This window comes from Alligator mississippiensis, chromosome 4, assembly GCF_030867095.1.
Source record: "Alligator mississippiensis isolate rAllMis1 chromosome 4, rAllMis1, whole genome shotgun sequence".
NCBI classification, from domain to species: Eukaryota; Metazoa; Chordata; order Crocodylia; family Alligatoridae; genus Alligator; species Alligator mississippiensis.
Window position 1 is genome coordinate 130,194,995 of NC_081827.1, and position 25,022 is coordinate 130,220,016.

The 25,022-nt window shown below is 42.5% G+C and overlaps 1 protein-coding gene across 3 annotated transcripts in view; it reads right to left on the reverse strand.

Moving 5' to 3' along the window:
• The window catches only part of PACSIN2 (protein kinase C and casein kinase substrate in neurons 2), a 133,873-nt gene extending 109,277 nt beyond the window's left edge, over positions 1 to 24,596 (reverse strand). For 2 of the 3 annotated variants that reach the window (XM_014610298.3, XM_014610293.3), the window contains exon 1: positions 24,497 to 24,596. The gene's annotated coding sequence lies outside the window, so the exon portion shown is untranslated. The remainder of the gene's footprint in view (positions 1 to 24,496) is intronic. The other variant, XM_059726626.1, reaches the window with a different exon arrangement.
• Positions 24,597 to 25,022: the final 426 nt, after the last annotated feature.

A 25,022-nucleotide genomic window follows, 5' to 3' on the forward strand; every position in this document is an offset into this window, starting at 1 on the left:
CTTATCTAGTTCATTGTTTTGGGACTACGTGCAAAAGATCCTGACTTCGCTTAAAGTCTTAATTTAAATTTCATCTTTTAGAAATCTTTTACAAAGAGAGCAAATATCCTGAATTCCAAGAGATCAAACCCTGAGGCCTTTTGACCAGGTTGGTAAGAAAAGGGCATTTGCAGTGATATGGAAGTTCCAAAGGTAATTTAAAATCCTCAGCAAAGGTAAAAGAATCTGATGAGTAAGATCCGAGCCCAAATTTGGGAGCAACCATATATTGAGTAGGAGGAGCCCGCTGACGGCAACTTGCTCAATAAAAACGGTAACTTGCTGTCCCAATTTGGAGGTAACTATATTTGTAGAACAACGAAGGAAAAATCGCAAGTATAGCCCGGTTCAGACTGATCACCTGAAACCACCCTCTCCGTGAACACGAATCTCTTAGTTCACGCTGAAGCCGCGGAGCACCTGAAAAGGACTGAAGGAAGGGGACTTAGTCCTATCAGTGCTGAGGCCAGCCTATTGAATTGTACTGATGAGCCCATTTCATTGAACCGTACTACTGAGGCCAACCCATTGAATCGTACTACTGAGGAATGAAACCATATTTTGGTATTTGGCTTCTTGGAATTCTAGGATTGTAAGTATATTATGAAAAATAATAGTATTGATTCAAATTTAACTTTTAGTTGTAATTGTAGTTGTTTTTGTAACACTAATTCTTATAGTATTGTTTGGGAAGGAAGTGCATTCGGAGCATTGTTTCTGATATATGTAATTATTGTGTTTTTAATGTTTGTGCTGTTTCTTAAAGCTAAGCAGTGTTATATACGTAGCAAAGAGTTTTAAAATAAAATTGTGTTGTATAAATTAAGTGTGTAATCATTGTGAAATCGTGCAATCAGTTAACTACTCCCCCAGCCAGTGCATCAAAATGAATCAGTAAATTGTGTGGGATTTTCTCTATTCCATAACCCACTAGAGACAGATATGAAAACGTTTTGATTTATATAGACTTAAATAAGAAAGTGTAGTATCACGTGAAATTCCACCTGCAAAGGGCTGCTGTCATGCAGTTCAGCTTAAAGGGACTAAGAATTGCTGTACATATAGAACAGCATTTCCCAACCTTTTTCACCCCATGGCACACTTACCTAAATAAAAAAGCAACACAGCACACTGGATGCAGAGCGCCTCCCTCTTCCTTTTACTGGTGATGAATTGAGGAAGGGTGAATTATCATTTCTGTACCTCTTAAACTTTTGAATTTAAGCATAAGCTTGCTTTTTCTGTACCTCTTAAATACAAAAGACATCCTTTTAATGTAAACCAATTCTCTCCCCAAAGGCTCAAAAACACACTTTTGGCAACTTATCTGCTGCTCAATTTACTCAAGTCCTAACGTAATGAAACTGGTAAACCACCAGCTTCACTAACCTTTCACTCCATCAAAAGTTTGAAATAGGATCTATGACAAGCCAAACCAAACCAATGCATCACACACACACACACACACACACACGTCACCATCACTATTTGGAAAAGCCACATTTAGCATGAGCTGGTTCTCTTAAGTATGATACGGGAAAGGTAAAGGAGCAGAATTCCCTGCTACCATGTACATAAGATAGTCTGAAGTACAAAGCACAAAGAGATACCTCCTCTTTCAACAGATAAGAAAGGATCCATCTAAAACCAACTATCACCAGTATATCAGCTAAGGATTTAACAGGATACTCTCTCTAACATTCCTCTTGCACCCAGATAGATGATGGCACAGCATGGACTAAATATTAACTCCTGAAACCACCAAACTTACAAATGTATCTTTATATAGGCCTCAGCTAGTAGATTTCAATAACAGAAAACATCCAAATAAGTATTTCCTGCCACTGAGAAAAAATAAAAACTACAGAATTAAAAAGTTCAAGTCATTATACCATATTTACTGAAGGTAACACAGATAAGTTCATGGTAGTTAACATCAGAGGAAAATATATTTTTTCCAGTTATATTTTCTGCATTTGATATTAGCATGTCAAACCCCAACTCTGTGCAAGGTTTCTGCCCAACAAAAGGAAAAATACTTTTTTCCAAAAAAGAAACAAAAAAAAGATAAATAAGTAGCAGAAATAATGCTTAAAAGAATCTAAAAAGACTCATGGTAGAGGTGATATCTTTTAGACCACCTTGTATTACTTATTAGACCATCTTTTTATAATTTTATTAGACTACCTTTATTTATTGGTCTACTAAAAGATATCACATCTCTACCACAAGTCCTGATTGCTTTTTCCTCTAGACTAATACAGGTACAACCTGAATACCAGATCTAAAAAGATATACCTTTTTTAAACTGACATGACTAAATTTAGTGTTCCTTTTCAGTACTTCTATTTATTTTGGCTGAGTAGGAGTCCTTCATTTTGGATGACATTGAAATACATAAAACCATACCCCACATCCTTTTCTCTTTTATAACAGATATGGTAACCTGGTTGAGCTTTCCAAGGCAATCTTTCAAACCTGATGACCTCTTTAGAAAACCTAAATGAAAACGTAAATTTAATGGCATATCCTTGTGGCTGCCTATAAGTTCATCACGGGGGCACAGAAGGGAATTGGTGAGGCTTTACTCACCAAGGCGCCCCCGGGGGTTACAAGAAATAATGGCCACAAGCTAGCAGAGAGCAGATTTAGACTGGACATTAGGAAGAACTTCTTCACAGTTCGAGTGGCCAAGGTCTGGAATGGGCTCCCAAGGGAGGTGGTGCTCTCCCCTACCCTGGGGGTCTTCAAGAGGAGGTTAGATAGGCATCTAGCTGGGGTCATCTAGACCCAGCACTCTTTCCTGCTTATGCAGGGGGTCGGACTCGATGATCTATTGAGGTCCCTTCCGACCCTAACGTCTATGAATCTATGAATCCTATTGGTACTGCCTGTAGAAGCCAATACTCACAGTTGTGTTAGCACAGGACAGCACTTAATTCCAAATCAAGTGCCTACTTAGGTGGAGACAGCCAATCGATCTCCCTACTCTTTCAAACAGCACTTTTTTAATCTAAAGAGAATTCAGAGAGATGCAGGTTTTCTTGTTTTACGGATGGAATCAAGAGGTGTGCAGCAGCTGCTGGCTGGGAAGCACAATAAAGAACTGGACTGATGGAACTAAAGATTTTAACTCCACAAATTCCTAAAGAAAGGATATTAACTCAAAATTGTTCTGACTGCACATTCTGCAAAGAAGGAACAAAAACTTTAATGGTAAGGAGTTCAGCTATTAAAAGGATGCAATGTCATGCCAATTAGTCTTCTATTCAAGATACAGTCACATTAAATTCAGATAGAAAAGACTTTAAATGTTTTGGCATTAGAATCTAATGAAAGAGTTATGACAAACTATTCTACCAAGATGCAGATTCCAAGTATTGGCAATATTTTCCCTGCTTCACAACTGGTAAGTGTTCTCTTTCCACTGAACTGACAGATGGCAGGTGCCAATCTAAACCCTGAGTGGAGGCAAATTTCCCACAGTATAGTAGTAGCAGTAACAAAGAGGATAAGTTTGTATATTAAAGAAAATTTGGATGGAAAGGGCATATGAGCTAGTCATGGGGGTTGGGGAAGGACACCTCTCTCAGGTTCTTAAGGGAAAGCCAGATGCATTTGGGGAAAAAAAAAACATGAGATACCTATACATGAATGTGGAGGCTGTTCTGACATGCTGGAATTCCAAAACCTGATTAATTGAGTCTGCTGGAGCGTGGCAATTACTGTGCTCCAGCAGCCTTCTGAGTCTCGTGCATCAGTGTCCCCACACTTAAAAATGGCAGCAGAGGTGCTTGAACTAAAGCTTGTCAAATGAGCTTTAGTTCAAGCGCCCCCACTGCCATTTTTAAGTGTGCACTGATGCACGAGACAGGGCAGAGCTTTAGCATGGCTCCAAGAGCCACTCTAATAAATTAAAGCACTGCCCACCCTGCCCCCCAAGCACATGTAAAAGTGCCCATGATGGTCTCCTTGCTAAACAGAATTAAGTGGACTGTTAATCAGGTAGTCTTGGCCAACCTGATCTATGACCCTATGCTACATTTCTCTCTCTGAACACCAATATCGAATGGAAGATCAATGATGCATTAAGAACTGCCTCTTGATCCAGGAACTAAACCAAGAAAAAATAGATGAAAGTGTTCATGAAAACTAAGTGAAATATTGGGTTTCAAACTCTTTTACACTTCAGGTGGATAGCAGGGAAGAAGTGAATATTATTTGCCTTAAAGAATTAAAAAAAAACTGCTCATGAACTTTGACTATGTATTGATGATGCTGTCTTATGAAATTTCCCTAGTTTTGAAGAGGTGAGAAACAAGCAATTTTTAATCAGCATTTCCAGACTGACAGTAGGTAAAAGATCCTAACATTATTACTGACTGACCATGAACAAGCCAACCAACAAACATCCCATTCACATTTCTTTGAAAACCCCTTAGAAGCACCACTCCTATAACTGCAGGAGAAACTTGGGAAAGACATTACAATAGTCAAGAGTCACCCTATAGGCTTGCCTGACTTACCATTTGGCAGGCATAGGAGAGAACATTCACATCAATATCTAATGTACTGAGAATATGAAGAATATTCTGGAAATCCAAGTAATTTCTGAATCAACAAAACTGAACTCTGTTTGCACCAATTCTGGATCTTCTGGTGAATATGCCAGATTTTTATGATCTGTCTCTCCTGACACATTCAAAATACATTTATGGAGGAAATTGCTCAAAAGAATTTCTGCTTCAATCAGTTGAGTCATAGATCATCTTTTCACACTACTTTTTTTAGGAGCTGCACTTTCTTCTAAAATGTCATCCAGCAAAACAAGGTATTTAAAAGGTACTCTAAAATTCAGTAAAATACCTCTATGCAGATGAACTGTTCAATGGGGCAAATGTTTTAATAAAGCTTTAGCAACATGCAAGCCTTTAAAGGTTAATCAAGAAACTTAATAGATCATTCCTTATTAAGGTGTATAAAATAAATGCAGTGTATCCCAGCCAAAAGTATAAATAGCTTCTTGATGGCTTTAGTGCCACTTTGGCACACAGTGAAGCCTTTGACTCTTTTTACCTGGAAAAGAGATATAGAAAAATCCAGTAAAATTATCATGGCAGAAATAATAATGCCCCTCCTCTCCTGAGTTAGGAGCCTAAAAGTGTCTTAAGAAACTTAAACATGTTAAGTTTAGTCACATTTTCCTCATATAAGCAAGAGTAGGTAGGGGTAGTACATGAACATACTTAACGTTGATAGAAACAAAGAGGCCTGAGGACTTGAGTCTCTAAAAGAAATGTATTTAATTATTTAAAAATCCATGCTTCAGTATACAATCGCTGCATTTTCAATCCCAATGAAAAAAGAATAAAGCTGGTAAGTGATTCCTTAAAGAAATCAAGATTATTGCATTATATGTTGTGGTTTTTCTCAAAACTAGATATCAGCTATACTTGCTAAATTTCTAATTCAATCCTAAAATAAATCTAGTGTTAATAGTACCATGATATTGAAATGGATTTAGGCAAACAAAATAATTGTTATCTACCTTACAGCAATTGTAATTCTTAGAGATATGGTATCCACACATACTCTGCTTCTGGTGCTCTTGCAATTCACATGCGAGACTGGATTCTTTCTAACAGCAAGGGTTGTTGGGACCACATCCAAGTCCTGGCCATGAACCCGTTTCTGGCTGCTGAGCCCACGAGTAGGATAGCCAGATTTTCCAATTAGCTCCTTAGCCAAAAATACTTCCACAGAAATATCAAGAAGTCCATGTGCCCCAAGTATCTCCATATGCCACAAGTACCTCCCAGAACCATCATAACTGACATGTGTCCATTCTTTTAAAACAGGGGTGCTCAACCCCCAACCCACAGGCCAGATCCAGCCCACAGAGCCATGTCATCTGACCTGCAGAACACACCAAAAGTCTGAAAATTTGGCAGCAGGAGAGCTGTTAATTGCTGCTCCCCTGCTGCCAAATTTCCAAACCTGTGGGGAACCCTGGGGGCACGGCTCTGTTTGCCAGGCCTGGGCAGTATAAGTGAGATCCAAGCAATGTGGTGGGATCTGGACTGCAGACTGCCCCAGACCACTCTTTTGGCCCGCAAGGCCAAAAGGTTGAGCATCACTGTTTTAAAGGACTGCTCACACAGATTCTACTTTTGACAATCAGCAGGCAGTTGAACATTTATAGGGAGTAACCTACTTCATTTGTGTAGGTTATTAAGTGTGAAATCTGGGATTGTCTGCAAAATCAACAACAACCAAAACTTAATAAAAATAAAATGCTGAGTCCCCAGTGGGAGCCAGTGGTCCTCACTGCCAGAAGAGGAAGGTGCCAGCTGGCGGGGCAGCATGAAGCATGGCAGACAAGATGACGGCTGCCCCTTCGTCCTTCTGCTGAGGCCTCTCTGCCAATCAATATCAAGGGTTGGGACAGCACAGAGGACACTCATCAATGAAGATGGTGGCTCCCTCCCTTCCCCTCAGGCCTCTCTGCCAATCAACGCCAAGAGGCAAAGACATCACAAAGTGCTGGCAGAAATCAGCTCTGTGCACCGTGAGCGAGCCACAAAAAAACCTTTTGTCTCATCATGATTTAGGTAGGTCCCTATTTATAGGGCATGTACAGAGGTTGCAGGATAATCCTCCTCAAAACAGTGTCTGACCTGGATGCTTAATCATAGAAACACATGAGTAGCTAGAGACCGATATTAATGACCTGCATTTTTCCAATATGGGATCACTACCCAGGCAAATTAGAGTAAAGCTGCTTGAAGCACCGTTTGTCCAAGGGAACCTCTTAGTTTAATCACTGACATAACTAGTCTTAACACAGACCAGGATCTGCTTAGACAGACTGTGGAAGTGGATGGAATATCCCTCAGCCCTCTTAAATACCGTGAAGTGTTTAGATCAGGGGTAGGCAACCCCTGGCATGTGTACCAGACCACTGCACACAAATGCATTTTGCATGGCGCACACACCACGGCGTGGACAGCAGGGGAGCTGTGAGGGCCCAATCTTTGTTGTGGAAGTGCAGCCCCGGCCTCTTTCCTGCCGTCCACCTTGAGGCATGCATGCACCCACCATTGGCAACAAAAGCTGGTCTGGGGTTTCATACACCCCTGTACAGCTGCCTGCACCCAGGCCCCCATCGTCTGCCCCGGCATGCCAACATCTTACAAATCAACGTTACAGGTCTTTTTGGCACTCTGCTCAAAAACTTGCCGACCCCTGGTTTAGACTGTACCTAAATGGCTTGGTTCTAACTAAATAAAAAACAAAAGCTCTCAACATCCAGCAACTAGAGTTTCAATTTATCCAGAGTACAATGCAATTAAAGTGCAAGTTGTGCCTGACCAACTTGATTTCCTTCTATGATAAAACGTAATAGGCTCTGTGGTTGATGGGGGTGAAGGGGAATTGGTGTGTGGAAAGAATGGTGGGTGTGATTTATCATAGGCGGGGGTAAAGAGGATAGGTAAAAAATATAGGACTGAACCCATCAGTCCAATGAAAACTAAGCTACGATCCTAAGAAGAAAGGATCTAAGAAAACATAACTGACAAAACATGAATGAATATCTTTAAAAATATCAGAACTGCTTAATGCAAGGTGACCACATAGCCTTGAACTGCAAGGTAGCTATCAGAGATTGGCACCCAGCCCACTGTTTTGAAACTGAAGGACATTTCCAGGTCTTTCAGGGAAAGCAGGTAGTCCAGTATCTTAGACATCAAGGTCGTTAGTGATCAAGATTTGTTTTTTGAACAACCATAATAGGAAATCTCTACCATCTGGCCTTAGATGTCAGTCTGGTTTAAGGTTTCTCTTTCTGTTACAAGATATCCTGAACTGTGGCAGATAGTTTCTCTCTGTGTCTCATTATTCAGGCAGCATCCACACCATTGGGTGCAATGTCATCAGATCCAGGTACTGTGGTTCTACAAGATTAGTTCAGGCAAGAGAGGCAAAGTGACTGGTCTCCTAAACTACTGATCTGTTCATAAGAACATTAGTGCTCTTGGACACAATGATGCAAATGATGTCTTGCATAATACCCTATGTATCACAGATATAAAAGAGAACGGATATGCCAGATCTGGAACCCTCAGAGAGAGGGGAAGCAAGAGCTTGTGAGCTCCTCTGGAGAATCACCTTCTGGTATCTGTCACCTAAAGTGTGTTGCAGGGTCTACTCATGTGAACCTTATTAGCAAAAGCTGTGGAAAATTGAAGTTCAGATGACTCATTACTATCAGATAAACCTCTGATGAGCCTGTCCACTAGATTATTACTCATGCTGGGAGAGTTAAGGCCCATCAGTAGGACAATAAAAGACAGTCCCACAATCAGATGAATTCCTGAGAGGACTCAACTTCATCTGGTCTGCTGATGTAATGCATTGCTGCCATATTGTCCATACGCATTTGTTAGCCCCAGAAGAGCTCTGCGTGCCAACCAAATTGTTTTGACTTTCACCAAAATGCCCTAAGGGGATCTTTTACTTTAAATTCTCAACTAGTTGAGATAATCTCTCTCAGTACTGAGCAGCATCTCTACTGTACACTTGGATTAAACCTGTTTCCCACCTTAGTGTGGTCAGGACTCTGAGGGATACATAGTCCTCAAACAATCCATGCTAGAGGAATCATTTCAAAATAACAATTTAATATAACAAACTACCTCTCCTTAACTAATCTGAAGTCAGTCAAGTAATCTTTTCTACGTAAAGAGCTCCCAGTATATTACCACGGCCATTAGGACTAAAATGATCTTTGGCTGTATAAACAAAAGGACACTGGGTAGGTACAGGGAGGTTAAATTACTTCAGTATCTAACACTGATACAACTCTTGTTGGCAACTGTCCAATTCTGGTATACGTAGTTCAAAAAGGATGTTGAAAATTCAGAGAGAAATTAGAGGAAGAACCATGAAAATTATTGCACTAGCAATTCTCAACAAGGGTACTACAAGATCCTTTTACAGCTGAATATCAAAACTGTTAGCTATGCAAACCCCAACACATGATTCACAAGATAAACCGTGATTTCAAATAGGAAGCCAGTGTGTCAAAAACGTACTGACCTGTTTTTGAGTTCTTTATAACAGACGAACTGCTTAATTAGTTTTCCATACTCAAAAAATGAGTGAAAGGTAAAACCTGCCATTTTCCAAGGGGGTCCCTTAAGTTTAATGAGGTTGAGAACCACCAGAAACAAGCCTTATCCTGAAAAGACCTCTGGAGTTCTGTTCATCTTATCAACAAGAAAATCATCAAGCGTGACTGGATAAGTCTTAGTAACAATACAGGCAACAAAAATGTTGTTAATGACTTTTCCGTCTAGTAAACAAAAATATTCCAAGAACCAATAGCTAAAGGCTGAAGCTAGAGAAATCAGTTTAAAAAAGTATGCATTTTCTTGTTTTAGACCTAACTATAACCTATGGGCCAGACCCAGCCCATGGAGCTACAGGCTGGACATAAGGAAGAATTTCTTTACTGTCCGAGCCCCCAAGGTCTGAAACAGCCTGCCACCGGAGGTGGTTCAAGTGCCTACATTGAACACCTTCAAGAGCAAACTGGATGCTTATCTTGCTGGGATCCTATGACCCCGGCTGACTTCCTGCCCTTTGGGCAGGGGGCTGGACTCTATGATCTTCCGAGGTCCCTTCCAGCCCTAATGTCTTTGAAATCTATGAAATCATTTGGTCCATGATTCTCCACATAGGTCTGGAAATTTTGTGGTGGGGGAGTGTCGCAGCATTAACTGCCACAGCTCTGGCTGCCACCTTTCCCCAACAGACAAATTTCCAGACCCAGGGGGAGCCCCACAGGGAGGATGACATGACACAGAGCATAGGGCCGCACCTGACACCGCACTGGGTTCCACACCCAACTCTGTATGCCACCCCACAAACAGACCCCCTATCCAGCCCAGAGAATGGCCCCAAACCACTTACCTGGCCCCCTGGCTAGATGGGCATCACTGCTTTAGGTAGTGCATATAATTCATCATTACAACTTTCCACAGGAATTTCTCATGTCACTGCAAATTTTTTAAAGCAAAAATGAATCTTTTCCAATAGATAGCTCTAGTTCTAGCAATAATTTAAATCAGGGAAGTCTTAGTCTTTTATTGGCAGTGTAGATGATCACAAGGGTACCTTCCAATTACTACCTCCACACAGAATAAATGCCAAAAGTATAGTTTTTTTCTGTAAATTGTAAAATTAGATTACTCAAGCTGATGCTTTTAAATTTATATAAAAGTAAAGAGAGACAAAGACTAAGTCATGTGCTGATTGATATGTCTGCAGAATCTATCAATGCATTGTCTACAATGTTATAAAAGGAGATATTAGGCAACAGTCATATCCTTGAGGATATTTCATGTTATGTTGGAAACAATATAAACAGGAAACAGGAAAATCCTTTGGAAGTGCCCAATGCACGATTAGCCTATGTAACCATCACCTACTGTAGAAGAAGAAAACCCCAGGCCTTAATTTCTGTTTAAGAAGTTAATGGTGAAATTTTCCATAAACACTGAACAGACCTATAAGGTCAATAGGTCAAACCATAGTTTTCCCACCTTTGCAGTTTCCCGCCCTTGCAGCTTTCTGGTTCCAACTAGTTCTCTGTTTAACTTGTTATAGCTAGTCATGTGACCTAAATTGAAACATATAAAAGGTTTGCTTTGACTGTCTGTGGTGGAGAGGCTCGGGTCCCCCCGTCCACCCCCCAGCTGCTCGTAAATAAAGGGTCTCTGACAACTTCGTGACTAAACAACAGAGTGAAGCTTGTTTCTTCCACACTACTATACTTCTAGTAATCATATGACAGAAGGAAAGAGGATTTCCTGGGTTAATTCTGTTATAAAGAAAAGGGAAAACCTCATTCAACCACAGTCAGGTTGACAGAAAACCAACCAACTCCAAGATTTTATTTCAGTTTTTGTTTTTGGTGGTTCTGAAAGGGTGGGTTGCCAGGAGAATTCTTTAGAATTTTGGACTTTGCAACTTAACCCACAACAGTGATTATAGTATTGCTCAGCTAAAGAAAGGCATCTCTATCCATCTTCAGTAGTAGTTCCATCCTCTGGGACATTTCCAAATGAAAGCTATGACTGTTACTACTGGAGAAATGGAATTCCTAAGGAAAGTAGAACCTTACTAATATTTCTCTGATAATAACATACTCCCAGAATGCAATCTTTTTAGGCTTGGCAAGAGCGAGTATTTTTAGACTGAACAGCTCTACAAATCATAATATACCTACTGCTGTTATCAGTTTGAAAACTGTTTTTTGTTTTTCTTTTCCCTTTGAGGTATAAATTTTAAATCCAGATCTAGGTCAAATTAATTTCTAGATGACAAGATGGATGCCACAGCTTCTGCAAGAGATGTCCATACTTATACAACTGATAAAAACACACCTCTTTAATATACTGCTACATGGGAAGGTGTTAATAATTGTCATCAAGAAGTTCTTTGATCTGTACACAAATACAGACCAGGTTAAAAATGATGGACTTGAAAGGAGCAGTTAAGCCAAATGTTATGCAGGAAACCTGCAGAAGGCACTGCCAAGTTGTACATCCACATGACAAGGCATGATCAGAGCTAAACTGAGCTGGCTGAGGGGATTCCCTAATTGCACATGCAGTGGCTATGGGGAAGTGGTAGAGAGAGAGAGCAGGAACAGCAGTTATAAATACCTTACGAGGGAACAGAATAACCATGCTCCTCAGAGCGCAGAAATAGCTGGAGTGGGTGATATGGAAATGTTAAGCAAGAAACATCCATTTCTTTATATTGAAGGAAACCTAATTTTTGCTTTTAAACAATTAATACACATGTGTCTTGCAAAGATATACTCAACTCATACCCTAATGGAAATAAGTCAGGAGGTTCCAAATAAAGCTAACTGCTTGGGCCAAAGGGGCCGAAATATCTTCAACTGTTGGCAATGGAGGTTTTGCTACTTTTACCCATTTGTAAGGGTACCCAGGCCTGAATGCTAAAAAGTTCAAGTTGTTTTCCAAGTTCTTCCTAATAGCAAAAAAGTATGCAAATTAGATTTGTGTAAAGCAAAAGGTATATAAACTCAGTTATTCACCTTGTGTAATGAAGGAGAATTCTATCCAATTCACCTTGGAAAGCTGAAGTTTGAAGTTTACCTTAGAAATTACTTAAGATATTTCACTTGCCATTCCAGGGCTGCCTCAGGTTAAATAAAATGTTATATAATTTAGAATAGGATTGGTTCATTTAAACACAGCAAAAAAAATAAAGAGCCTTTTAAAATTTGTTTAAGCCACCCAAATCCTATTTTTATGCCATAATACTTCAAAGGACAGACACTATCAAAGATGGTCCAAGGATTGAGAAAGGTAGAATGCTGGTACAGTTTGTTTTACGTAGATGATTCCCATTAACAGTGATCTTAAACCACATAAATTATAACAACTTTTCCTATACCTTTTTAAATGGATTTCCAACTCCTACACAAAAGTATACTCCCACCATGGAACCTTAGAAAGCAGATGCTATAACATCAGTTACTAATTAATGTTGTCAATCCTTTGGGATCTTAGCAAATACATATTTGTAGTTGGCAATGATGCAGCAGATTGCTATGCAGGATTGCTACATTTAACTTAATACCTCAAAAAAAAAAAAGGGGGTAATTAAATTCTTATGTCAGGTTTGTATCACTTCTGTAAAAAGGTATGATAATACAGAACACAATGACAACTTATTTTCTAGAAATGATTACTGTAACACATTCATCTAACTTCAAGATTAGAAGATACCTTATTACTTTGCAATTAGAAGAAAAAACAGTTTACAGATGTCTAGATTGCAGCAGCTGTCAAAGGATTTTTAGAATTTGTTTTCCCCGGAGGAACTTACAACATCACTCATTACTTACAAACTCTGCAAATACTCCTAGGAAATCTGTACAACTGTTCCAAAAAGTGTGCTTGAAGAAAAAATTGTTACTATACAGATATGCTAAGTGAAAAAATGGGATTTTAAAACAGCTTTCCATCTTGCTCTGTTCTGCTCTAGTCCTAAAAAAATAAATAAATTAGATTATAATGCTATTCTTTCCCCTTTACTGTTGGGTAGAAAAAAAAAAGGACCTAATTAGGATTTTTTGGCTTTAAAGGCTTTGAATTTTCTATTCCCCTGTAATTGCCCCAAAGGGTTATTATTCTGCACTCAGGTGAAACTAAAACTACAAAATACAGAATACAAACAAGTCAAAATATTTATACCATGATCATAAATGAGGTACGAGAGTCAGGACTATTTTCTTAAACATTTCCATGATTTAAGCAGCTGAACCAACTGTATCACTCAAAATCAGTGAGGTGTTTCACGTTTTTCTCAGTACTGTACAGTATTATTCATACTTAGTCCTAAACCTATTTACTAATTAGGCTGGGTACTTGCTTAAATATTGACACATCCTAGCCACTCAAATTCATACTATGCCAACATGCAACAGCTGACAGCAGCTCGAACAAAGACCTTTAAATTCCTCTAAGCCAGTTGTTCTCAACCTTTCTAGAGATTCAAGTTTTCACTCTTTTTTGCCTACAGAAAAAGAATGCAGCAGTTTTTTCCATTACAAAGAACTCAGAATGGCCACAAATATGGACTTCTATTTGAAATCCCTGGGTCTATTTTGTGAATCATGCTCATAAATCGAACAGTGCTAATACTGTGTGGCACCTCATAGCACACTTGAAAGGATCTCAAGACACCCCAGAGGGTGTCTGCTGAGAATCACTGCTCTAAGCTCACACTAACAAAGGTTCTGAGCTTACAAGATCAAAGAAATGCTGCAATACCAAGCTTTGTTTGAACAACAATGGTACTCTGGGGGATATCACATGAAGTAACAATGAGATGCAAATAACAATAACATTTGCATAAATAAAAATATAGATCCCAAATTAACTGGTTTAGTTTTGTTTTGTTTAGGGTGCATATCAGTCTGTTCACCTTCCCAAAATCAATTTTAGTCAGCATTTTCTCTCCAGTCCTAATGACCTAATTATCCAAGCAACTTGAACACCACTACAAAACATACCATGCCACCCAACCGCAGATTCATCATTCATGTAATTGTGTATGTTAGTACTCAGTTACATTACTATCGTTACATCCTGTTTTTATTCCCTTCCGTGTACCTAGATCAAATTCCTCAAGTCTTTAAATCAAGTTCCAACTTACAACTGTCATTGTTTCAGTTCAAGTTTATTAAATAAGCCAAAGCAGTAACTGTTAGTTGTAATACTTCTTGAGCTAAACTTAACTTCTGTGTAACAGGAAAGATGAGCTCATTTCTTACTGCATCTGCAATTCTGAAGTTGTGAAATATCTTTCAGTTCATCTACTCTAAAACTGTCCTTTATGTACATGCAGTTTATGCAGTCAGAATCATATTTTTTTTACAAATCTCAAAAAAATAAGCTAAATGAATTACATATCCCCAGAATCTTCAGTATCCTTCAGACTGTAGTAACAAACTAGGTTAATAACTTTATTTGCAGAAAAAGTTTGGTTTTAAACACGTGTTCTCCATTATAAGGACTGATAGCTTGAAGGGATAAAACAGCTTAGTTCATGACCTGGCCCATCTCTTACATTAAAGAAAGATTTGACTGCTCACCAAAACCAGAACACTAACCTTTAGCTGCCCTCCTTCTACATTAACAAAGACGGCGTTTTGTACAGTACAGGACTATTCCTGTGGGTGGCAAATTGGCTAGAGGGTCGCACCCAGAGAGTCGTCGTGGATGGGTCGGTTTCGACCTGGAAGGGTGCGGGCAGCGGGGTCCCGCAGGGCTCGGTCCTTGGACCGATACTCTTTAATGTCTTCATCAGCGACTTGGACGAGGGAGTGAAGTGTACTCTGTCCAAGTTTGCAGATGACACAAAGCTATGGGGAGAAATGGACACGCCGGAGGGCAGGGAACAGCTGCAAGCAGACCTGGATAGGTTGGACAAGTGGGCAGAAAACAACAGAATGCAGTTCAACAAAGAGAAATGCAAAGTGCTGCACCTAGGGAGGAAAAATGTCCAGCACACCTACTGCCTAGGAAATGACCTGCTGGGTGGCACGGAAGTGGAAAGGGATCTTGGAGTCCTAGTGGACTCCAAGATGAACATGAGTCGGCAGTGTGACGAAGCCATCAGAAAACCTAATGGCACTTTATTGTGCATCACCAGATGCATGGCGAATAGATCCAAAGAGGCGATACTTCCCCTCTATCGGGCGCTGGTCAGACCGCAGTTGGAGTACTGCGTGCAATTCTGGTCTCACACTTCAAGAGGGATGCGGATAACCTGGAGAGGGTCCAGAGAAGGGCCACTCGTATGGTTAAGGGCTTGCAGACCAAGCCCTATGAGGAGAGACTAGAGAAACTGGACCTTTTCAGCCTCCGCAAGAGAAGGTTGAGAGGTGACCTTGTGGCTGCCTATAAGTTCATCGCAGGGGCACAGAAGGGAATTGGTGAGGTTTTATTCACCAAGGCGCCCCCGGGGGTTACAAGAAATAATGGCCACAAGCTAGCAGAGAGCAGATTTAGACTGGACATTAGGAAGAAGACCTACAGATCGGTGGCTATCTGGGGGACAGTGATCACCTAATAATAGAATTCACCATAAGATGTCGAGTGGGTAAGGTAACTAGTAAGGTGAAAGTGCTAGACTTTAGGAAAGCTGATTTCAATGAACTCAGGCGATTAGTCAAGGACGCACTGCAGAGTAGGAGTTTTGAAGTAATGGGAGCCCAATATGGGTGGCTGTGCCTTAAGGAAACGATCCTTCGGGCACAAAGCGAGATGATCCCGATGCGAGGAAAAAGAGGGAAAGGGGCCAGGAGGCTTCCTTGGCTGACCAGAGAAATCCAGGGCAGCCTAAGGGCCAAAAGGGGAGCACATAAAAAGTGGAAACAGGGAGAGATCACCAAAGATGAATATACCTCCTCTACTCGCGCTTGTAGGGAGGCAGTTAGACGGGCCAAAGCTACCATGGAGCTGAGGATGGCATCCCAAGTAAAGGACAACAAGAAATTGTTTTTTAGATATATAGGGAGTAAAAGGAAGGACCAGGGAGGAATAGGACCCCTGCTAAATGGGCAGAAACAATTGGTGACGGACAGGGGGGACAAGGCTGAACTCCTCAAAGAGTTCTTTGCCTCAGTGTTCCTAAGCGAGGGACATGACAAGTCTCTCACTGGGGTTGTAGAGAGGCAGCAGCAAGGCACCAGACTACCATGCGTAGACCCTGAGATGGTGCAGAGTCACTTGGAAGAACTGGATGCGTTTAAGTCGGCAGGCCCAGATGAGCTCCATCCGAGGGTGCTGAAGGCACTGGCCGACATCATTGCAGAGCCACTGGCAGGAATATTTGAACGCTCGTGGCACACGGGCAAAGTCCCGGAGGACTGGAAAAGGGCCAATGTGGTCCCCATCTTCAAGAAGGGGAGGAAGGAGGACCCAGGCAACTATAGGCCAGTCAGTCTCACCTCCATCCTTGGCAAAAATCTTTGAAAAAATTATCAAGGTTCACATTTGCGAGAGCCCAGCAGGACAAATTATGCTGAGGGGAAACCAGCACGAGTTCGTAGCAGGCAGATCGTGCCTGACTAATCTGGTCTCTTTTTATGACCAGGTTACAAAACACCTGGACACAGGAGGAGGGGTGGATGTCGTATACTTAGACTTCAGGAAGGCCTTCGATACGGTATCCCACCCCATACTGGTGAACAAATTAAGAGGCTGCGACTTGGATGACTACACAGTCCGGTGGGTGGAGAATTGGCTGGAGGGTCGCACCCAGAGAGTCGTCGTGGATGGGTCGGTTTCGACCTCGAAGGGTGTGAGCAGTGGGGTCCCGCAGGGCTCGGTCCTTGGACCGATACTCTTTAATGTCTTCATCAGTGACTTAGACGAGGGAGTCAAATGTACTCTGTCCAAGTTTGCAGATGACACAAAGCTATGGGGAGAAGTGGACACGCCGGAGGGCAGGGAACAGCTGCAAGCAGACCTGGACAGGTTGAGCAAGCGGGCAGAAAACAGAATGCAGTTCAACAAGGAGAAATGCAAAGTGCTACACCTAGGGAGGAAAAATGTCCAGCACACCTACAGCCTAGGGAATGACCTGCTGGGTGGCACGGAAGTAGAAAGGGATCTTGGAGTCCTAGTTGACTCCAAGATGAACATGAGTCGGCAGTGTGACGAAGCCATCAGAAAAGCCAATAGCACTTTATCATGCATCAGCAGATGCATGACGAATAGATCCAAAGATGTGACACTTCCCCTCTATCGGGCGCTGGTCAGACCGCAGTTGGAGTACTGCGTGCAATTCTGGGCGCCGCACTTCAAGAGGGATGCGGATAACCTGGAGAGGGTCCAGAGAAGGGCCACTCATATGGTTAAAGGCCTGCAGACCAAGCCCTACAAGGAGAGACTAGAGAAACTGGACCTTTTCAGCCTCCGCAAGAGAAGGTTGAGAGGCGACCTTGTGGCTGCCTATAAGTTCATCACGGGGGCACAGAAGGGAGTTGGTAAGGTTTTATTCACCAAGGCGCCCCCGGGGGTTACAAGAAATAATGGCCACAAGCTAGCAGAGAGCAGATTTAGATTGGACATTAGGAAGAACTTCTTCACAGTTCGAGTGGCCAGGGTCTGGAACGGGCTCCCAAGGGAGGTGGTGCTCTCCCCTACCCTGAGGGTCTTCAAGAGGAGGTTGGATGAGCATCTAGCTGGGGTCATCTAGACCCAGCGCTCTTTCCTGCTTGTGCAGGGGGTCGGACTCGATGATCTATTGAGGTCCCTTCCGACCCTAACATCTATGAATCTATGAATATATGAATCTATTGAGGTCCCTTCTGTCCCTAACATCTATGAATCTATATTCCGTATTTTCCATTTTCATTCTGTAAAATTAAGCATGAAAGCGTCTTTTTCAGGAACCAACCGGTTTCCCCAATGTCAAACATTTGATTATCAAAAAATGTTTCTTTCTGTAAAAGGAGAGTCACCAAGACAGAACAAAAGCTGAGAACCACTGGTGACTCTGAAACTCATGCCTGAAACTTGGGCCTACTCACAAAAGTTCAAATACAGAATAATAATGCTACCTGCATATTGTAAGAGGTTGCAAGTTTATGGCTAGGCCATCTAAGAAGGAATAATGAAGTATCTCTTCCAGCTTATCTTGCTATATTCAGAACAATTTCAAGCAGACTCTTAGTTGTCTGGTGTGTAACCATATGAAATGTCTATCCTTGATTTATTAGTATGGTAAAATTTCTTTTGCGACTAACTCGTGTTTATGTGCAGGAAGAGACATTCTCCATATGTAATAGATGTCTCTGCTCCTGATTTAGTATGTTTTTCCTGGCTGTTAATCAGTTTCTTAATATGTTTCGAACTGGATAACCTCTTGTTACCAAAGAAGGTAACTCATTCAAATAAAAAATTTCTGATAACCAGCAGGTTTTTCCTGTCAATTACTGCTTGGAACGCTCTCTTGATTTACACAACTAAAAGAATGCTTTGAAAATGCTAAACTAAGGGTATAAAAAGGCAGTAAAACAGCAAACAGCGCGCGCGCTTCAAGAGTGAGAAATCTTTCCGACACCAGTTGCTGATGCACCCGACTTACTTGAAAAGTTGAAGAGAAACAAACCACCTCTTTGTTGCCTGTTTGGTGAGAAATCATCACCTTATAGCTAATTACTGGACTTTGATTGGTTTGGGCTCACTTGACTTGATTTTAAATACCTGTAGTAAATAAAGCTTTTCTTTCTGTCACTCATCGAACGAGGTATCGTGTCAATCCCTGGGCTAGTCCGGAATCCTAGGTTTTTATTGCTAACACCACTGATATAAAGGAAAACATATTTATCTTCAGAAAGGAATTCAGGTATTCTGTGAAGGATTTACTTAAAGACATTCTCAGGACTTTTGGGGGGAGGGACAGAGTCAGGAAAACCACTGCATAAATTCTTACCATCCCATATAATAGAAACATAGGTTTGATAAGGACCTCAAGAGATGATTTGGTCTAACTTCCTGCATTGACAAAGATCAAGTACACCCAAGCCACCACAACAGAGTTGTACCTAAATGTGTTCTTACAGACCTTCAAGACTCAGTGGTTCTGTAACCTCCTCAAGAGAGCCTGCTTCAGTGTTTCTCCACCCCAGCTGTTAGAAAGCCTTTACTAATACGCAACCTGAATCTTCTCTGCAGCAAATGAAACTGGTTTCTTCTGTTCCTTCCCCCAGTAACTGGGGGAAGGAGCAGCTGACCACCAGCCACTTCATAACAACCTTTTATGTATGGCATGACTTGTAACAACCCACCCCACTGCCCTCCCCAAAAAAGGCTCAGGACAGCTTACAATAAAATAAAGTTAACTTAAAAATGAATAAAATATTAAATAGGGTAATATGTAACTAAACGAACTATCCAAACAATACCCAACATTTAAAAATTCCACTCAGCCACTCCTGCTCCCCTCCCTCCCTCAGTGCAGCCTTGCTTTCTAACCCTTTTTTCACTTCCTCCATTAAAGACACATATTTGCTTCCCATATTTCCCCTCCCACTCCTCACATATGACCCTCCCAATCCCACACCTCCCTGCCACAACTGTCCCCAAGATCCACTCATCCTCTCCCTCCCTGCCCCCCATGAACACATTATTCAATTTAAAAGAATTATAAAAAGAGACACCAGAAATCCCAAAGAGCACCCAAACCTCTTAGCTTTGATGCTCTTCCCTAGATTCTCTCCAGTTTGCCTGCATCTTTCTTAAAACCTTATGATCAAAACTTGACATGGTATTCCAGTTAAAGCCTCACCAACACCACAGGGTAGATCAATTATGTCTTACAAATAATGCTCTTATTAACATATCCCAGAATGAGATTTGCCTTTCTTCAATTGCATCACATTTAGTGAACCACAATTAGTTTGTGAGACACTCTGACCTTCGGTACCTTTTCTACAGCACTACTGCTTAGACAATTGCTTCCCATTTTCTAGTTGTGCAGTTGGCTTCTCTTTCCAAAGTACAGTAGTAGTTTGTACTCGTTCCTTCAGAATTTTATCTTACTGATTTCAGACTCTTTCATCTGGAGGATCATTTTGACTTCTGATCCAGTCCTCCACCAAGCTTTCAATTTCCTCCTCCCTCCCAACTTGGTGTCATGCTTATATTTAAAGTTTATAAAGCACACTCTCAAATGCCATCACTTAAGTAACTAAATAAAATATTGATGAGGACTGGGCCCAGGTCAGACCACTAGGAGACCCATCTGAGATGCCTTCCCTGTTAGACAGGGAACCACAGGCTACCTGCAGGATGACTCCAGTCAAACAGGAACCAGGTACCTTTGTTTTACTGTCAGCAAGGAGATGAGAATGGGAGCTGTGGCAGAGCCATGCTGCTTCCAACTGTGCCCACACCACTGCCCCTTCTCCCTGCCATCCCCCCACCTTCACTGGCTGCAGCTTTCAGTCCACAGGGAGTTGTATCTGGCTCTTCTAGCTTCAAGTTGTGCCCACCCTGTAGCTGGGAAGCAGGGGTGGGGGGGGAAGAGAGAGAGCATGAACACAATTTATAGCTCCCCAACCCCGGTGCAGCCCCCTACCAGCTAGAAGTTGAACCAGCATACAGCAAGGGAAAGGAGTGGGAAGAAGCAGCTGCAGCACAGGCAGAACCCTCCAACTTCACAGGACATATGTTGCCAGCCTTTGCCATAGATGATGCCCAGCAGGGTGGATAAAAATTAACGATTTTAAAAAAACAACAAAAAAAGATTTTTATAAATTTAAATCATATTTTTATATTTTATTAAGATTTGTTAAATAAAATAAACATATAAAGATAGTTTTAATTTAAGATATGTCAAAGCTCAAATATATTATCATGGAATAGGGATTATAACTTCTAATTATATACTAGTTGAGACAATATATTCATGTAAACTTTTTAGAAAAGTTATATAAATAGGTCAAAACAAGCCATGGACTATATAAGGGTCCCAATCTTATGGGGTTCCCAGAGACTCCTCTATAGATTAATAAAAATTAAAGAAAACCACGCCACCCAATGGGACTCAGTGCCCAGTACAGAATATCCCCTTAAGCATCTCTGTGATGCTCACTTTCAGTTCTCAAACTGCAGATTTGTGTCTCCAGAGAGCATAAGAAGACAAGGTTATTTGGGTAGATGTGATATCTTTTATTAGGCCAACTAAATAATTGAAAAAATTGTTCTTTGCAAGCATTAACACCCTTCTTCAGGCATAGGAAGAGTTTGTTGTCTCCATAGATAGCATCCTTGTTAACAGCAGTACAGTAAAATCACTGTTATCCAGCAGGGTTATCCCTATAACCAGCAGGGTTTTCAGATAATGCAGAGCTGGGGGGGGGACACGACGGACAGACACAACACGACACACATGCAGTGGTAGCAGCCGCATACAGTGACGACAGCTGCAGGGTGCAGCATGGATTGGTGCAGGGCAGCATACATGGAGAAGCGACAGCACAAGCTGCCGTGTTCAAGCTTCCCCCGCCCTCCCAGCCGATGGAGTGGGGGGTAGCGGTGGCCACACACGGTGGTCGGTGGTGGCAGTGGTTGCCATGTACGAGCTTTCCCCCACCCCCTCCTCGCATCCAGCCAGCTGGCCAGAAATTCCAGTTAGTAAAGTATTCCGGCTATTTAAATGCCAGATAGTGGAGATTTTACTGTATATGGAGATGAGAGAGAACCAACTTAATTACCCACCCACCAGCATTGTTGTCTCTCTGAAAGTTTGTGTACATTAGGTCAAGCCCTTACCTTTCTCTAACAGTGCAAAGCTTCAAGAAATTAAATGAATAAAGGATATTAAACAACAAAAACACACTTTTTGTAGAAAACAATGATTAAATTGAGGCTTCCTGACCACCAATTTAAATCATGATTTAAAACCCTGATACCTAGTTCCGTAACTTTCCCATTTTCTACCCACTCACACGTATACAGACATTTTCATACAAGTGATCTGAGGAACTATGGCCACATGATACAGTTTCAAAAGTCTTACTGAAGTTATATCCCTATTAGGCTGGTTATTCTGCCAAAGGAAGAAATCAGATAGGTTTGTCAAAAAGAGATCACAGTGACCCAGTGTTCCTCATTTTTATCACCTTATTGTATTTTAGGTATTTGCAAACCAATTGTTCCAAACCTTTTGAAAGGTAGAAATTAGGTTTACTGCTCATAATTTACTGTTTATGCAAAGACCAAAGCAAAGACACTGAATACTTCAGCCTTCTCCAAGTCTTGCTCTCCTTTCCCATTTATTAATGAATACTCTCTTCCCCTGGTTTTTCTCTTATTTTCAACATATTTATAAAACCATTTTGGTGCCTTCTGTGTCCTGTGCTAACTGAAAAGCAGTTTGTGCCTTAGCCTTGATGATTATAACATCATACTTTCTTCATATAAACTGAAAGTCATTATTAATATAATTGTTCTTCAAAAATATGAAGAAAAACAAAGAAAAGAAAAAATAATAAAATGAGTTGTACAATGCTATGGATAACTATGAAGTTTTTGTTGTCTCCCCAAATAAGAAGCAACTCATTACTTATACAGGTCCTCCCAAACATTTCTGGTCATTAAACAAAATCCTTTTGAGCCCTTGCAGACACTTGCCCAACCCCATACAATCTCATTTGCTAGCTAGCAGTATGATGTGCCTATTTGGACCATATGTACCTGATGCAGGGGCAAAGAAAACATCTACCAAAAACTATCTCAGAACTGACCTATGTGCCTATCATTCCTTAATAAGCTATTTCAGCGGTTTTCAACCTTTTTTAATAAGTGTACCCCCACACACGGCCCGGGTGGTGCAGCCGGATACGGACCAGCAGCAGTGCAGGGTGGTGGGTGACAGTGGCAACCACTGTGTACAAGTTTTCCTCCCTCCCCCCATGTCCAGCCAGCTGGGTAGTGCCTATGCAGCCTTCAGAGGGGTCCCACTGCCCTTGCCCCTTTCCCCTCCCCCCAGCCCTGCTCCTGGGAAACAGTGGCGCAGCGTGGTGGGTGGCAGTGCTCCATCCCCGCCCACCTGCATGTACCCCCTAGGGTCTTCCCAAGCACCCCCAGGGGTACATGTTGACAACCCCGGAGCTATTTCATTACCAACTACACAGGAGGGATACAAAGGATTGCTGTTTGACCCGTGGGGTGGAGTTTCACCACAAAGCAATCTTTCTGTTACTTGTGTGCCACTACATATTACCATCTCATCTGATCAAGCATGAGTGACAGAGCATATGTTTTTGCCTCTGAGAATATGCATGCACATATGTGAGCAAATGCGTGTCCAGTAGTGTGTCCCCAGTGTGTGCACGTCCATCCAATGGTAGTGCATGCCTCAGAAAATAATCAACTGTCACCAGACTGAGTGAAGTCCAATTCTAAGGGTGCACTGAAACACTGGTTAGAGGTTTAAATCCAAGTATCAAACTTAAATATTTCAAAGTCATAATTCAGACTCTGCCTGTTGAACAGACAAAACACCTGACAGCTTTATGACTTCAAACCATACGAGGCTTCATTTTACAGCTATGCATGGAAGAAGCCTAAGTGCTTGTACACAACTCTTCCTAGACTACACTGCGGAAGAGAGGGAGTTGGCCACGCTAGTCCCAAGCCAGGCAAAAGACAGGGTAGCTGTGCACCTCACAGACTAATGAACTGAGATCCACACAGAATCAAAGAATCATAGGAAACAAGGGCTGGAAGGGACCTCAGGAGGCCATATCTAGCCCAACCCACTGCTCAAAGCAGGACCAGCTCCAACAAGATCAACCCAGCTGGGCTTTGTCTGGCCTAGGCTTAAAAACCTCCTAGGATGGATATTCCACCACCTCTGAGCTTTCAGGAAACCAGTGAAATGAGGCCCAGAGGGACCATGGGCCTGCACAGCTCAGGCTCTTACATGGGGCCTTCAGCAGCAGCAGATCTGTCTCAACAAAGCAGAAGCAGCCACGCACTACCCCTGCCTCAGTGTGTGTGTGTGTGTGCGCCCCAGTGTGTGTGTGTTCATCTGTCCAGTGTCCTCTCAGTGCACGCTCAGTGTGTCCCTAGTGTGTCCTCCCAGTGTATGCGTGCACGCGTCCAGTGTGTGCGTGCCCCCCATTATGTGCATGTGTCCCCAGTATGTGTTCACCCCCTATGTGTGTGCGCGTGTCCCTCCCAGCGGATCCGTCCCGGATGGGGACGTCCCTTGTATGTATCCAGCCGCGCGGGGCGGGGCGGGGACGACCAGCCTGGCCGGGGCCGCAGTCCCAGGACAGAGCCCGAAGTCAGGAGCTCAGAGCCACCCCCCACCGCCCCGCACTCACCTGGACTCAGCCCGCGCCCACTCGCGCTCGTCTACGAGTTCCGACTGCAAAAGCCAGCCACCGCCGCCGCCCTAGAGTCCGCGCCGATTGGCTGCCGCCCCGAGCCGCACCCATTGGGCAGGAGTGACAGAGAAGGAGCCCGCCTCCGAGGAGCTGAGGCTCCCATTGGCCCCGTTGCGCTGTCAGTCAAAACGGCTTCCTAGTGGGCTAGTTGAGGCGGGGCGGCTCACGGACAACGGGTTCGAATCCCCGCCCTGGGTCCTGGGTCCTCCCTCCCGCTGGCTCCAGGGTGCCCGCTGGGCTCGTCGCCCCTCAGCAACGCCAGCTCCGGGCTTGCACTCCCGCTTCGGCTAAGCCCAGGCAGGGCAGGGGGCTGGGACACAGGGGTGCGCCTCTCCGACATGGCCCTGCCTGGAGAGATGCATACAGCTCCAGGAGGCTGCTAAAGCACCGAGAGAGATACTAGGGTGCTCCTTTAAATGCATTTTACATGTTGAATCCAACGTACACAGGAGCCGACCCCACG